Genomic DNA, 16,699 nt, shown 5'->3' with positions numbered 1-16,699 from the left:
TTAACCACTGAAAAGCTAATAAAAAAAAAATAACAGTACACTGCATTTATTTTTAAGAGAAAATATCAAGTGAATGAAGAACATATTATTAAATCCCTTATTTCTCATTCCATCCTAAACGTGCGTTCCTTTATCTAAACTATTATTTTCAAAAAATGCCCTAATATTAATAAAAAATATGCCATATTGCCATTGACTTATCATTGATCAATCCAAACTAGATTCTTAAAATCCTAAGGGCAGGAACATTATTACTTGTCCAAACTGTAGTCGAGCCTTCTGGTCTCATTGCAAAACGATTGGCAGCAACATTTGTCCATCCATAACTCTATTTACATTTAAATGGTTTAATTGCATCCTCATTTAAAAAATAAAAAGTCGTTAGCATTTTAATTTATTTTGATAACTGTTTCATCAATGATCTGACCAAGAATCCTTTATTAATTCTTCAAGAATCCTTCATTACATGAAATCTTCAAGCTCTGTTAGCATTTCTCCTCTTGTTCTTATAAGCTGTGTTCTACGGTTAACTCTTGTTTTGTGTCACCTTCTACATCCTCTTATTCCACTAATGTTCTTCCTTCTGCATGCAAGTTTATTTCTATCCGCAAATCCTTCCATTCCAATTATTGTATCATTGTTATCTCAGTTGTTTCCATACTGATAGTTCAATTCTTCAACCTCCAACTCATACTGATTAACTCAGTTCAGAGAAATTCAAGCAGTCTCTTTTAACATTTCCAATGCTTTTGATCATGTTGATAAATAAGTAAAATACATTACAAAAACGTTGACCACATCTACGATCTGAGATGCTTGTTTTATATATCATTAATTAATTAGTAATTAACTGGTAACAATATAATTAGGTATTTATTTTTCACTTCCATTGATCGAAGATAAATAAAAATCAGATAAAAAATCGAACGCGCCTAAAATACAAACCAAACTTGCTTGATTTATTGTCATGGGAGGATTATTTTTGGACTGGTTATAGCTGTTATCGTTATTTGAAGTTGCAAGTTTGGTGCAATTTTATGGAATTATACTGAAGTTTTAGATTCCTTCAACTAATTCATATTCTTGGAGCTATTTACTAGAATAAATTTGTCATTCTGGTAATCCCCTAAAGCGAATATTTTGGGAAGGTAGATGAACATTAATCAAGCATAAAATTCCGCATTGTAAGGCATGCGTGATGTCTCTTTTATAACAAGTTGTACATTAAAAAATGTGGCATCTCTATAGAATCTTTCAGGGACTTCAGGGATGTGTATCTGGTTTACTTAACAGACTAATAATTCTGAGTTCGAAAGAGTCATGTAAGTCGTAAAGATCGAATTATCTAACTGGAGTAGTTCTTGCGAAAGTGTATACTTCCCAGTCCCCACCACTTCCTTGCGTACACCCTAACGATTAGCACCCATTACTTTACCCAGTGAGAAGGTTAATAAAATGTTTATTCGCGTTGGTTACAGTAACTATGTGGGACCAGTTGGAGATAACTTATGTTGTCTAATATTGGTTCACACCGTAGCGACCTGATTTCTTCCACTACACCTTTCGCATACATAAACCATTCGTGGTGTGATGTGAACTAGTTTCCCCATAATGAGCAATGGATATTCATGTTTACAAACTGCCACTGACCATGCGATATCTAGATAAAGAAACATAATACGTGTTCTTTAGAGAAATACAAATATCCAATTTAGGCAGGACAGCGATACTGCTGTTTGATAACATTTGTAATTAACTTACTTACATTATTGTCAGACCATAAGGGGGACTATTCTGTATGGAACCATTCTGTTTAGATGAATTTAGTATAAACTCCATTTGGAGATTCAGGTGGATTTCCACCTAAAACCCATTACCAGACAATGTCCAAACCAATCATTTTAAAGCGTACTGTTAAACTGAAAGGAGAAATCACCTTCATTTCCTTTCCTTTGCTCCTGTTTTAACAGAAGCAATCACCAGGCAGCAGCCGCATCAGCCCCTCCCTCAACCACCCACGAGTTTAGGGATGTGTTGGCACCGAGTGTTACAATCTTCCCTCATTATGCCGTCTCGTGGGCAGATAGGTCACCTGTCGACGAATTCAAGGCAGATGTTTCAAAAGCTTGCTCGGAGGGCATTTCTGAAGGTCATCCGCATGACAATGAAACGCCAACAGCTTGAATGGCACCGTGATGAGCCAAAAGTGAAAATTAATGACTTGTTCCACCACCAGAGCGCAAATTGTTAAACTGAAAATAATCACATCTAACTCTGACCATTTTATCTACGCCTATTATGATAATGACATGCGTAAAGAATAATAACAAGCCGTTATTATCTATATCCAATTATGCTAATGTTTCCGCATCTCATTATGTCAATAATTATGGTGGACATTCTTGTGTCCGTTTGATTATGTTAACAGTCTGGTTGTAACGCTAATTGTTGCATGTGACCAGAGGCAGGTAAACTGGAGAAAGGACAATGTCTTCATCCCTCAAAATAAGGAATGAATTTGGAAACTTATTGGGAACTTTAAAAATTCGTACCACGTGGTTCCAAATATTTCAGGTTCTTAGTTTGTGAAGGTCAGAAGTCGGACATCTGAAAAACCTAACAATTAATTCTCATTTACAGTCCAATAAAAAGTTTAGTGAAAATCGTACAAAACTACACGGGATGAATAATTTACTATGAAAAACCCAATCACCAAAGCAAGTTCCAGTACAAAGTGATAAGTGAACTCTTGATGTAGTGGGAAGTCTTAGGAACCAGTGATGCTAAAGATGGAGGAGTGACAGGTTTTTAGGAAAAGGCTTGTTTAATCATTTCTTTAATCTTTTGAAGGTTTCACGCCACAACACACCAACCCTGCCTTTTGATTCGGTTTGGCCGGGTGAGTGGTGGGTTGTTCTCCAAAGCCGTGTTTCGGGAAATCATTCAACTTTAATCATCATGTAGCAATAAAAAACAATCAATATTATTTTGATCATGGGGGGGGGGGAAAGAATATAGCCCCTTTAGTCCCAGCCTGAGATTTCCACTGTTCACAGACTTTATCATGGATTCTCAAAATTTCCTCTGTTTGGTGAATTCCCTAATCAGTGGAAACATTCCACTCTGTATATCCAAGAATGAGGTAAAACGTAAAGGTTGAAAGAAAATGACAAGGGAATAGATTAAGATTACGGCAATAGATTCTATAATTGCTTATTCAAACCAGTTTTAAGTTTACCTCTTTGTGGGACTAGGTAATTTCGTGGGAAAAAAATAATAAACTGGCATTTATTGTCTGTTGTAAAGGTCTCAGGGTGTTGCAGAATCTTAAGCGTTGGCTGTTGCACCTTTCTGAAGAAATTCAGTCGGGCAACGTCCCGAATTACGCCGTTTGTGGAAATTTAGACATTTCCATGCTTGATTCTGTACATTTAAAAATGCACGCACAAGAGTTCTCAGATTTTCATTTGAACACGTGCATGTGTGTGTGTGTGTGTCTGTTTCATCAATTTATAAAATAGGTTTTCAGCTATTTCTAAACTTTTTTGAGCTTTAATATAACGAAAAGAGGACAGTCATGTAGATTACAACCTTGAGCAAATACCTGACAGGAACACAATACAAAATCGTGGACAGCAACGTTTGTTTTTGGTAGCTTTGGATGAAAGTGGCCAGCATGAAAAACCTCAAAACCGGCTTTAACACTCTAATCTTTGGTTCACGTTGATCCTGCACTATTACATTTGAAGTAACTTATACAACCTTTGTATGCCTGGTATAAATAAATAAACTTCTGTAGGACAAGGGGATTAAAAAAAGAATGGAACACAAAAGAGGAATTGACGATGGCTTAATCCCCTTACGTGTTTTCTCTTTCTGATGAATGATATGTGGGTTTCCAAGGGTTTCCAAACACTACTCACGCATATCCCTGAACAGAACATTGCAAGTCGGCACAAAAGCAACGCACTCGAATACGAAGCTAATGACAAAGACCCGTATGTCTAATTCTGTAGAGGAAGTGCAGCGACAAGGTTGTAATATCCACTTAGGAGCTGACAGCGAAACTGGTTTCAGGTCGGACAATCGCTACATCTACCTACACAGAAGGTCAAACACGCTGGCCCGTAATTTCCTCAAAAACTAACGGCTTTTGAAGTTGTTCCTCTCTCCCCGCTTCACTGCTTTAATGATCATCGCTAAAGCCAATCAAATACATCTTCAATTGGTAGAGAGAGTGGAAGTTTTTAGCCATTAAAAATCTTCCCTGCCATTGCAACGGTGACATTTAAGAATAAACGTGTTTAGTAACTGTTAAGTATCAAAATGCTTTGCAGTTCTGTGACGAGAGGAAGAAATTAAGTTGACCGCATTTACATCAGGATGGCGTGCTCAGAGAATATAAAGACCAGTTTCCATCAACAAAATTGAGGCCATGCACGTTTAAAATGTAAAGTCTTTTATTTTTACACTTCTGGGAAAAGTTTTCTTAATAAATGAGACAGCTCCACGTGTTCCTTGGAGTATCGAAGATGCTGCTAACTCGTTTATTTATTTAATACCTGATATCCGATAAGCATTTTGGAACAAAAATACTTACTTGCCTATCTAAATCTAGTCTTTTATAATCTAAGGATAACATAATTTCACATTCTTAAAAGAAAGTTAACTTTGGTCAAAGATAATCTGGATATGCTTATACCCAGACAGATACAAATGGGAATATTTTGATGTTGAGTACTGAGTTTGCTAAAAAGGGTAGTACCAATAGCAGTACTGATCTGATTTCTTTTTAATCGTAGAACACACTCCACATCTTTTAAGGAATGGAAACAGAATCGCCATGGACTTGACAATGTATACAAGTAATTAGAGAAAAAATCAGATGGGGTAGAGCAACAGTTGCAGACTATTGTATTGTCAGAAAGATTCCTGTTTATCGAAAATAATGTTAATTAAAAATAACTGCAATTATAATTAATTTACTTTATATTAAAATTGTAATTTGATAATTAATTAAAAGTTCCAGGTTTTAAATAATAAAATATTTTATAATATTTAAAAAATCCATATACGTTGTTCGAGTGTGACCATGCCTACATATGGATCCCTGTCTAACCTACAAGAAGACATTCCCGGAGAGCCAAGACACGAATCTGCTGGGGGTGACTGACGAAACAAGTTTCACCGTAAAATCCACGTCTCTCTCTCTCTCTCTCTCTCTCTCTCTCTCTCTCTCTCTCTCTCTCTGTCCCACGTTTTCTGCCCGTTCCTCATACTTTTCAGCGCATGCACTCAAGGCTGACCACGCAGAACGTGCAGCGATCACTAGTGTCATTGTACCGGCAAGTTCTTTCCCCACCCCCTGTTTCTTGTTAGCCTAAGGAAAGATTTAGTACTGGGGGGAGTGAAAGAAGCTAATAGAGAGAATGATGGAAAAAAAATGAAAGCCTATCCTGTTGTACGCATGCGTAGAGCGTGCTGTAGAGGCGCACCTGGCCACCAACCGGAACAGAGCTGTATTCACGAGGACCTGAGGGCAGTAAGTATTCTAGTAGAGGCAGACCCGGCTGAAGGCCTGGTGTAAACAGGACGGTGTAGTTGAATTTTGTGTGCTCGTTACGAACATGTAGCTTCCAGTGGGCTTGTCTTTGATAGTTTTTCCTCTTGTCTTGGATATCGTGTTGGAAGCAGGTAAGAAGTGTTTGCTGTGCTCAAGTTCTCTTTCGTAATTATATTAAGTTTATTGACCTTTCCAGATGATCTACCTGCTGCACCATTTGGAAAGTGAAGAGTACCTTTAACTGTGGCTATTGCAGCTGAAATAGTTTAATTCTCTCTCTATCTCTACATACATATATGTATATATATTGCGTGTGTCTAACAGGAAGCTTCAATAGTTACATTTCTTAGTACACAACTAGAAATTAAAGTTTTTACTTTGCCGCATGCATGTTTTTCTAAGGCATTCTCAATTCTCGTATCCTCCTATATTTAAAAAAAGTCTGTCAACTGAGATCAAAAGATTAGAATAGTTTCTAATCCATCTCCATTAAAAATTGCTGACAAACAACATATGGAAATCATACAAAACGTGTTATTCCAAATAAATCAATATGTATATGTATTCATTCAATATATTTCGCTTACTTGACGTGGAATTAGTTGTACACTTTGCATTCCTCACTAACTGGTATGAAATTATACGACAGAACACCTGTTTGATGACCTTCCATTTCGATCGCATTTCAACTGGAAAATTTTCCAGGAACTCTCTTCATAACTCGAACTTCTGGTATGAACTGGTATAGACAAGATTTATGAAAAGCTGTACACACAGTAAAAGTTATAAAACTAAAAGTTGTACCTAATTAAATATTAGTCTCTATTACTAACTGTATTCGGCACCATTTTGAAATATTAATATCGTATATTAAAATATATCTCTCAGACAGAATAGCAAATATTTCATAAATCATTAATTAATGTAATTATTAATCAGTCTAATTAATTAATGTAATTATTAATCAGTCTAATTAATTAATGTAATTATTAATCTAACTGAACAATTTGTTTAAAATTATTCCGTTTACCATGAATAAATATTGCATGGATTGATAATTATAAACGTTTATTCTGCTAAAGTTTAAAATTCAAAAGGGGGCGCTGCAAGTCAAAGAATACTGAATATAAATTCACTGCTTTTATTTTTGTCACAATCAAATGCTAGTTTGTAAAGTTAATTTCTAATTTGAAGAATTTTGGCTACTTTATCTGATTTTTATATATAAAAAACTTTGGTTATTTAAGTTAAATGGGAATTAAATAAATACGGTACTTATATTAAATTTTTTTCTAGTTAATTTAGTAATATGACATGTTATAATATTTGATCGTAATGTATTATTAATTTTGAAAATAAAAATGCTTTTCTATAATTGGATGTCATTTTAATTTCGAAGTTGCGCTGCTTATTAAAGAATTATTTAAAAATTTATTATTTTAAAATACACAGGTGAACAGATGACATGCAGGAAATTACTTGGACACCAAATTGAGAGATGAGAGTACCTGAGACGAACTAACACAGCCACAGAGTTCAAAAAAACAAACAAACAAACAAAAAATTCTCGTGTCATTGATGGATTCGAACCTGGACCTTTTCTACCCAATGTGGGGAAAGATACTGATTATAACCATTGTGTTCTACCGCATGAATGATAGGTAATACCAAGTAGCAAATGTAAACTTCATTGCCATTATATCTAATTTTGCTTCTACAAATGGTAACGGTTGAAGCTTTGCATAGATTGAGTAAGTCACTCGTAAATGCCGATGGCATCCTTCCTCTTGCTGTGACTATGGAAATTTGCTTCCAGCCAGTGGATAGTTGATTGGTGGAACAAACTTCCATCTGGTGTTGTAGAAGTGGGTAGTTTGAATAAATTTAAGAAGGAATTATACAAATTGAATAGGTCTCCGTAGCCGAGTAGTCAGAAGCGAGAGTGTAGTAGCACACGTTCTTTGAGTAGACCGGCGTTCAAGCCCCTCACTGCTAAATACGGTCGATCTGCTAACCCCCCACTGGACCAACATGGCAGATTATGGTCCATTTCCCTCAACATAACTTGTTGAAGCGGCTTCCATCCTGCAGTGGATTGATAAGCGCTGAAATTTTGTTATTTACACAAATTGTTAGAGGGATGGATAGAAACTGTTGAACTTCCTTTTTGGTTGATGCTGTACAAGCCCGCTTCCTTGCATTATTTGCCACTATTCATACTAATACCAGTTATGTTTATTGAAACCAACTGAGGTAATATACGTGCTTGAAGGCACATAAGTTCAAAATTTTGCTCTTCTGAACATTAAATATACTTGATAGGTCCATCAATTTATGCAAATTCTTTTAAATGGATATAGATTTTTAAACCTTTGAAAGAAAATCTCTCCCTCTCTTTCTCTCTGTCTCTGGGGGAAGGGATAGTTACACTTTGTGATTATTCTACTTTTAGTAACCGGAACACAACCGGATTCGAGAAATAGTGCAGGCATTTTAGCATAGGCGGGTCTTCTGAGTAGGTGGAATGGGAAGGAAGCCAGAACAATCAAAGTGCGTATGAGAGAACAATAAAAGGCGTTACTGCTAAGTATCCAGATAAGATAAAATGTCCAAGCTGCAAATATTTTCGTAGTGATATATTTAAAATAAACTGAATGACCACTTTATTATGTACACCTACCCTTTTCATGAAATGGAGCAGTTCAATAACAACTATTCATACTACGGAATATCAAGCAGGTGGACTCGTAGGGATGCTGCATGTGTACATTTAAGTACCACAATAGGCAAGACGAAAGATTAAAGGAGTCTTAAATCTTTCGTCTAAGGAGCCCTTGGCATGCTTCGACACCAAGGCATAACGAATGCAGGCTGTTATACCGCTAAAGAGGGACCTACTCGCTAGTATTAGATAGGTGTATCTAATAAAGTTGCCAATCAGAATAGATTCACTCTTTTTCCTATTGAAAAATGTGCTTATCTGAAATATATATGCGATTATCAGTGTATACGTACACGAAAATGTAATTATAGAAATATCTAAATTAGTATTAGCATTGGTATTACAAATCATAAAATATTATATAAAATATCATAAATAATTATTTTTTATTATGTTTTCTCTTTGTCGTTTCATTTTCTCTTTGTTACGGTTGTGTATGTAATTTTCTGAATGGAATTTCATGTAGACAGCGTGTCCAAAAACGGACCAGTGCTTTAGATCTCTGCAAGAAAGATTACGTTGACTCTTTTCTTCAACCACAGTGGTCTTTTTGCTGTTAGACTTCAAAGAACTCTCGTAGATTCCAAGATTAGCTTAAAATTATACGCTGGAACTTAACACTTGCGCCTCAGTATTAGTATTAGTATTAGTATTAGTAACGGCCGTATGATGCAAGAAAGCCTATGGCTTATGCTGCACCAGCCAAAAAAAAAAAAAAAAAAAAAAAAATCCGAACAAAACAATGATAAAAACAAAAATTAAATAAATAAATAAATAATAATAATTAATAAATAAATAAAAATAATAAAATGAAATTAAAAATTAAATAAAAAGGAAATTAATCCTATCATCCTATGCGCTTCCCTTACCCGAAAGTACTATCCAGATGACCTTTGAATTTCCCCAAACTGTCGGCCTCTACCACCCATGAAGGCAACTTATTCCAGTAATTTATAACTCGCTGGCTAAAATAAAACTTCCTGCAGTCCAATCTAAACATTTCCCCGCGTAACTTGAATTTATGTCCCCTAGTTCTAGCATCATTTATAATCTTGAAAATTTTGTCCTCATTCATTTTACTGATGCCTCTCAGAGCCTTAAACACCTCAATCAAATCTCCCCTAAGGTGTCTAGTTTCCAAACTCTGCAACCCACATATTCGAAGTCTTTCTTCATACGGACGCCCTTTTGCCGATCTCACCAGGCGAGTTACCCTTCTTTGCACCCTTTCAAGAATCTCGATGTCTTTCTTTAGGTGCGGTCTCCATACTTGAACACAGTATTCCAAGTGTGGTCTAACATAGGCCTTATATAATGGGATTATCACGTCCCTATCTCTACTTGCAAAAGTTCGATAGATCATCGATAGGACACCATGGGCCTTCCTTGCAACCTGTTTACAATGCTCAGAGAATTTCATGTCTGACCGTATCGTAACACCCAAGTCCCTTTCCTCCAGTACTGGGTTTAGTTGAACTCCACCAAGTGAATAAGTGTTTTTGGGATTACTGTTTCCCAGGTGTAATACCTTACACTTTGTTGGATTAAAGCACAGCTGCCATTTTTCTGACCATTCTTGAAGTCTATCTAGGTCTCTCTGAAGAAGCTCAGCTTGACAGTGATCATTAACTACTCTACCAATTTTAACATCATCTGCAAATTTAGACATCACGCCCTCTATCCCTTCATCAATGTCGTTTATGAAAATTAAAAACAACAGTGGTCCCAATACTGATCCTTGGGGAACCCCACTTCTTACATCAACCCAATCCGAGGAATAGCCATTTATCACAACCCTCTGCCTCCTGCCCTGAAGCCATCCTTCTATCCATCTAAGGATTTTTCCAGTGATTCCAACCTGTTCCAGCTTATAAAGCAACCGCTCATGTGGGACTGAGTCAAAAGCTTTGCTGAAATCTAAATAAACAATGTCGAAATTATTCCCTAAATCCAGCTCGTGAGTGACCCTTTCGAAATAGCGAACCAGATTTGTTAAACATGATTTTCCCTTTACAAAACCATGCTGAGTATCCTTGAGAATTTCAATTCGATCCAAATGATCCTGAATTCCACCCTTGATCAATGCCTCCATGATTTTCCCTACTACTGAAGTCAGACTGACAGGTCGATAATTTCCCACTTCACTTTTAGAGCCACCCTTATGTATGGGAGATACATTTGCACTTTTCCAATCCAAGGGAATCTCCCCAGAGTCTAGTGATGCTCGCATAACCAGCCTCAGTGGTTCAATGCACTCGCTTGCCGCCTCTCTCAAGATTATAGGGTATATTCCATCAACTCCAGGAGCCTTACTAGTCTGTAGGCTTGAAAGTTTTTTCATTAAATAATCTTGCGAAATTTCAATATCATTAATTACATATTTTTTAACTTCGCTCCCACAATTTCCCATTGCCACAAAAGGCTTTTCATTTGTAAATATCGATGCAAAATAACTGTTGAGTTCATCTGCAACGGCAGCTGGTGTATTTATTACTATCCCCTTTCCCTTACGTAAAGGTCCGATCTGGTTTGTCCTGCTCTTCTTGGCATTTATATATGTGAAGAATTCTTTATCCCCCCTCTTTGCTCTGTTTGCTAGTGATTTCTCATAAACTGCCTTTGCCTGTCGAACCTTTTCTGTGGCTCTATTACACATCACCTTGTAGCTGTTATAGGCTTCAGTACTTTTTATTGCTCTGTAACGTTTCCATGCCACCTTTTTCTGCTCAAGTAACGTGGCAACTTCACTATTCATCCAACTTGGAACCCTTCTCGTGGAGTATTTTTTTAATGGTATATACGCATTCAAGGCATCGGTGATTAATGTTTTAAAAGCGTACCACAGTTCAAATGTATTCATTCTCTGCGCGATATCTACCCAGTTAATAGAGGCCATGTAGTACCTTAAGGCATCGTAATTTCCTTTTCTGAAATTAAAACCCATTCCTTTGCCTTTTACTTCTGCTACCTCTCTCGTCATCATCCACCGTAGAACTCCGTGATCACTTCCTGCTACTGGTTCCTCTACTGTCAGCCCTGTTATGCCATCTGATTCATGTGTGATGATGAGGTCTAGGATATTCTTTTCTCTAGTACTTTCCCTGACATGTTGATACAAATAACAGTCATCTAGTTGATTTAAAAATTTTGTTCCCCATGTCGAGTTTCCTTCCCATTTACTCCAATCAATTAGAGGCAAATTGAAATCACCCATAATAAGGCATTGACGCTTACTTGCCCATTCCATTTGCATGTAGAGGCTTTTGTCATAGTCTTCACAATCACCTGGTCTGTAGATTACGCCTACTCGCATTGTACCTTTGTTTCCAACTATCTCACACCATACAGACTCTATACTAGCATGTGAAATGTCTGAATCTGGGAAAGCTATCGTCGCACTCAGGCTGCTTCTGATAAGAAGCAATACCCCACCACCCCTTCTATCTAACCTATCCTTCCTAAATACATTATACAAGCCGTACTGAAACTCATCATCCCCAATTTCCGGGTGGCACCACGTCTCCGTAAGCCCTATTATGTCCGCGTTACTTGTTTTAACCAGCAGTTCGAATTCGCTCATTATTCAAACTCAAGTGACAGAAGGAATCATCCTATTTCGTGATAAAGAATGACCACACTTTTCCATCCTGAATCCGACCTTGCTTTAAAAATGCGCTGGAGGGTTTTCAGACGTCTTGCTTACAGCTGAGATTTGCCACCACGTGATTTTTACGATTTTGGTCACAATTTTAATTGTACAAGGTAAAATAGTACAATAAGCTTCCTCCCTCAGATATAACGGATAATTATACAGTGGTAGAAGGAATTCTTTACATCTTAGATTCCAAGATAGAGGTTGAAAGCAAAAGTGGGTTATGAAAAATTATAGTATAATCTGTAATATACGAATTAGTTTCCTTTTTAAGAATTAACTGTATTACTAAATTAGCTCTCAATTTGGGAAATTTTACCAAATATTAAAGCCATGTTATTATACGACTGTGTTCTAACTTTTATTTAGTAAAGGTTACTTTATTTAGTGACGTTTAATGGTATTTAAATTCCATTTATCAAAGTGACAAAATATTTTTTATTATTTGGCGATATTTCATAAGCGCCAACTTGGTTAAAAATTAGTCTTTGACCCAGCGAATTAACCTATTTCTAGCCTGTTTCTCCCGGGTGTTTAGTGCATACCCTTCCTTATTTGCTCACGCCTGAAATAAATAAAACGCGATTTTATTTCGTTACCAAACTCATTAATATATTTCTCTTTTTATATAGAAACCAATCTGAAGGAAACACTTCTCCCAGAAACAGCAGTTTCTTATTTACATGAGGAAATTACATTTTGATATACTCCAAGTTCAGTGAACTTGGAGTATATCAAAAACTAATGTGAACCGATTATGAGAACCGAAAAAAATAAAGTCAAGTGTTGAGCTGGAACGAGGCAAAAAGAGGCACTCAGGAATCAATCTAGATCTTCTCAACCAAACTGTTTCCAATCGTGACTCCCAGCAATACCACTTAGGAGATCTTGAAGATTGTGAACACAGGAAAAACTTGGAACGGCTTGGCAAAGGAGATACGTTCCTAGAAATAACGTTTCTGTAGTCCTTGTCTGCGTACTCACATCTGCTGACAATGTCCAGCTTGTCAAAGAATTGGTAGTATTCTTTTAAGCCACTTAAAGTCGGGCTGCTTAGGACTGAAGATGCCAGTTATTACTTCTGAGTGTAAAACACACTGGGTGTGATAGCATCTCTGTTATGCTTGGGACTTCAGTCCTATGTAAGATGACCTAATGTTCGTCACTCCGAGAATTGTACAGAAGCATTTTGGAGGATTCCGAACATCTGTGTGGTGACGAACATCAGATCATCTGCATAGGAGATGAAGCGTTTGTGCAGAGACAGGAAGAGATCAAGGGCGTACCCAAAATTCCCTTTTGGGTACGCCCTTAATCCCTTCCTGGCAGAAAGACTACCCCCAGCGAGCTTCTATCACGGTGAGATTGTAGGAGCCTCCGTCATGAGCTATGCGGATTTCTCGGTTAATCAGCAATTTTCTTAAGATATCTAGGACAGCAACAGTCATCCAGAACGCTGCTTTGGTGTCGATGAATCACGACATTGATTTGTTGGCTCTGTTAATGCGCTTTGGATCTTTCCAAATGGTTTGAACCATACCAAAGTGAGGTTGGTAATTATCGATTTATCCTTCAAGATTCAATGTAGGTAACTTGACCTGTGGCGGATACAGTGGTCGTTGCAGCTCTTGAAAAATGATTAAAAAATGAATATAACATCGAATGGAAATTGGAATTGGCCTGTAAATTTTATACGATTTTTGTTTATTTTCTGACACAGATCTCGTGATGTACATTATCATCACTAGTGGCAGTGATGACAGTGTACTGATGTGGGATTTACTCAAAGAGGTAACTCCCATCAGAGTTACCTCTTTGAGTAAGGGAAGGGAAGGGTTTTTGCTTTCGTAAAGGTGACTACAGTGGTCTCAGGCAGTTTTAAATTCTATAAAGGGGACCAACTGATCATGTTACCAACAGCAAATGGGAAGCATTCACGGAATTAATCTTGGACGCTACTAGGCTTTTTATACCAACTAAGAAATACTGTTCAAGGTTTAGGCCTAAATTGATGTCAGACGGTCTAGTGAGACTCACGGCAGAGAAGAAAAATGCATGGGACGCATATAAATTATCAAGAGACACAGATGCCTATGGTAGATATAAGCTAGTCTGTAATCAAATCACAAAGGAGGTTAGGCAAGGGAAGGCAGATTAGGAGAAATCTTTGGCAAAGCATGCAAAGAAAAACAGCAAAGACTTCTTTACTTATGTAACCTCTAGAAGGAAGGGGAGAATTAGCATGAAAACAGGAGAAATTGCTTTTACAGTACAAGGATGGGATACACTTAAATAGAAAGGGTGCAAGAATATTTGCTGATGCTATCGACGCAGTGTTAGGTGGGTTGGAAAACTGCTAGCTTGGGGGGATTTACAGACTAGTCGCAGGCAGAGGTGAAAGTGATTATTGCACTACTATTGGAACGAGCAGCAGGCTGGAAAGCAAGGTGCCAGGGATTTCAAACAGCACTGCTGGGAGTCATCATGGAACATTATGGGCTGTGTAAGAGTAACTAAAAGTAAGAATAGGTGCATGCATACTTGCATGTATGCCAGTGCTAGGAGTAGAGTAAATAAATTTGATGAATTTGAAGTGCTGGTCAAGACATCACAGGCGAATATTGTTGGGATATCAGAAACGTGGTATCACACAGATATAAGAGCTCGTTGGTGTGCATCAGCCAGCGCTGCTTGTTCGGCACATCCTGAGGTGTATTACGCCGATTCCTCTCTATGCTTCAGAAATTTGGTCATCTGCCCCTGCCTCATACCTTCAGAAGTATCTCAGTTTAGAGTACTGGTTGCTTAGATGGATGAACAGGGTGGAAGGCCACCCCCTAACTATCTCCAGATCTATCCTACAAGCAAATCTGGGCACCACTCCCTGGAGACATATCATCATGACAAAAAATGTCCTCAGGCTTGCACGGCATATAACGAGGCGAATTGATGCTCCATCGGTATCCACATTAATCTCTGGCCCTAGGAGGGCAAGAGGGGAGCACCCCGACTCCTGTCTCCCTCTACGTCTTACGCTGTCAAGCATTGATTCCCTTGGATTCAGGGTTGGTCCCCACGGACTGGAAACGTACGAATGTACCAAGGAATTGCGGTATCAAAGGGTGACATGATAATTACAGACCTATTATTAGTTTTACTTCTGTTGCGGGTAAAATAATGGAGCCACTGGTTAAAGAAGCATTGCAGGATCATCTAGACGAGATGCAGTTATATTTCAGACATAGCATGAGTTTGTTAAAGAGAAATAAAATAAATTTTCTGTTTATACTCCGGCACGACAACCAAGTCAGTAGAGTTTACAATAAATCGTCAATACAAATATTTATCGTATTTATTAGTCACGGGCTTGAACCCCGTCCACTCAAGGAACGCGTACTATGCACTCTCGATCCTGACCGCTCGGCTACGTCAGGCTAAAATCTAGTCTGACCAATTTGTTTGAATACTAAGATGTGGTCAGAAAAAACTAGATGCAAAAAAATATTTTTGATATGATATACTTGGATTCCAGGAAAACTTTTGATACTGTTGCACATAGCGCAGAGTGGCATTAAGGGCAAGTTGCTGTTATGGATAAGGGGATGGTCGAGTGGGAGGAGACAGAGAGTGGTAATCAATCGACATTTCTCTTCGTGGGCTAATGTTATTAGTGGAGTTCTCCAGGATTCGGTATTGGGTCCATTTTTTTCTGTATTTATTAATGATATTGACGAAGGTATATCAGGCTTAATGTCCAAGTTTGCAGACGATCCGAAGGTTGACAGGGTTGTTAATGACAGTACCCTACTGCAATAGGATCTAGAAAAGTTGGGCAGGTGGGCTGAGAGGTGGCAACTGAAGTTTAACATTGACAAATGCAAGATACTGCATATGCTTAGCAGAAATTCCAGCGTAATGTACCAACTGTGTGGTACTACCCTCACGGTAGCGAAGAATGAAAAAGATCTGGGGATAATTATGCATTCAGATATGACGTTGTCTGAGCAGTGCAGACTGGCTGCCAGGACAGTTCATTGGGTTTTTGTCAGTGATATACAGGAAATTTCCTAGCAAGAAAAAGTGATTATACTTTAGCAATAGTCAGGCTACACGTTGAATACTGCATACAAGTCTGGAGAACTCATTTTAGGAAGGACGTAGAGCTGCTGGAACGAGTGCAGAGAAGGACAACAAGATTGATGAGGGGAACAAATGGGATGCTCTTACCAAGAACGGCTTAATTTCTGCAAATTACAGCACCTGGAGACTAGGCACTTGCGAGGTGATCTGATTGAGGCGTTTGAGGCTTTGAATGGTTTGAGCAAGTTGAGCGCTGATGGTACTTATTCTTCTTGCTCAGATTACTCACTTGAGGAGGCATAAATTCAATTAGAGAAAAGGCAATTGCAGAATAAATGTGCGAAAATTTGCCTTTAGCCAGCGAGTTGTTGACTGTGTAACAAACTTCCATCTGTTGATAGCTGAAAGAAATTCAAGGAAGAACCAGATAATGGTTTGTAGGGAATGGATAAATAAAATGGGAAGGGGTTTGGGGGGATGATACTGTATAAGTTTGCTTTTTTGCATCACATACCTCTACTAATGCTAATGCTAATGAATGCACGCTGATTGAAGAATTCTGTTGAAAAATTGGAGGAGTACATTGATGAAAAAGGGGCTGAAAATCTTGAGAATGCAGAATGGGAATCCTTTAGTCCTACAGTTTCTTTGTTGGTTATTTTCACCCATCATCGAATAAAAT

The 16,699-nt window shown here is 37.8% G+C and overlaps 1 protein-coding gene across 1 annotated transcript in view; it reads left to right on the top strand.

The window, feature by feature from the left end:
• The first annotated feature begins 5,560 nt into the window (after positions 1 to 5,560).
• Positions 5,561 to 16,699, top strand: part of LOC150090301 (uncharacterized) — a 50,953-nt gene continuing 39,814 nt past the window's right edge. Inside the window, exon 1 of the mRNA XM_090369069.1 lies at positions 5,561 to 5,694. The gene's annotated coding sequence lies outside the window, so the exon portion shown is untranslated. The remainder of the gene's footprint in view (positions 5,695 to 16,699) is intronic.

Source organism: Mastigoproctus giganteus, chromosome 2 (genome assembly GCF_048544385.1).
Source record: "Mastigoproctus giganteus isolate SK-2022 chromosome 2, ASM4854438v1, whole genome shotgun sequence".
In the NCBI taxonomy this organism is placed as follows: Eukaryota; Metazoa; Arthropoda; class Arachnida; order Uropygi; family Thelyphonidae; genus Mastigoproctus; species Mastigoproctus giganteus.
Note: the sequence above shows the minus strand (reverse complement) of the source record. Positions and strands in the feature narration are given on the sequence as shown.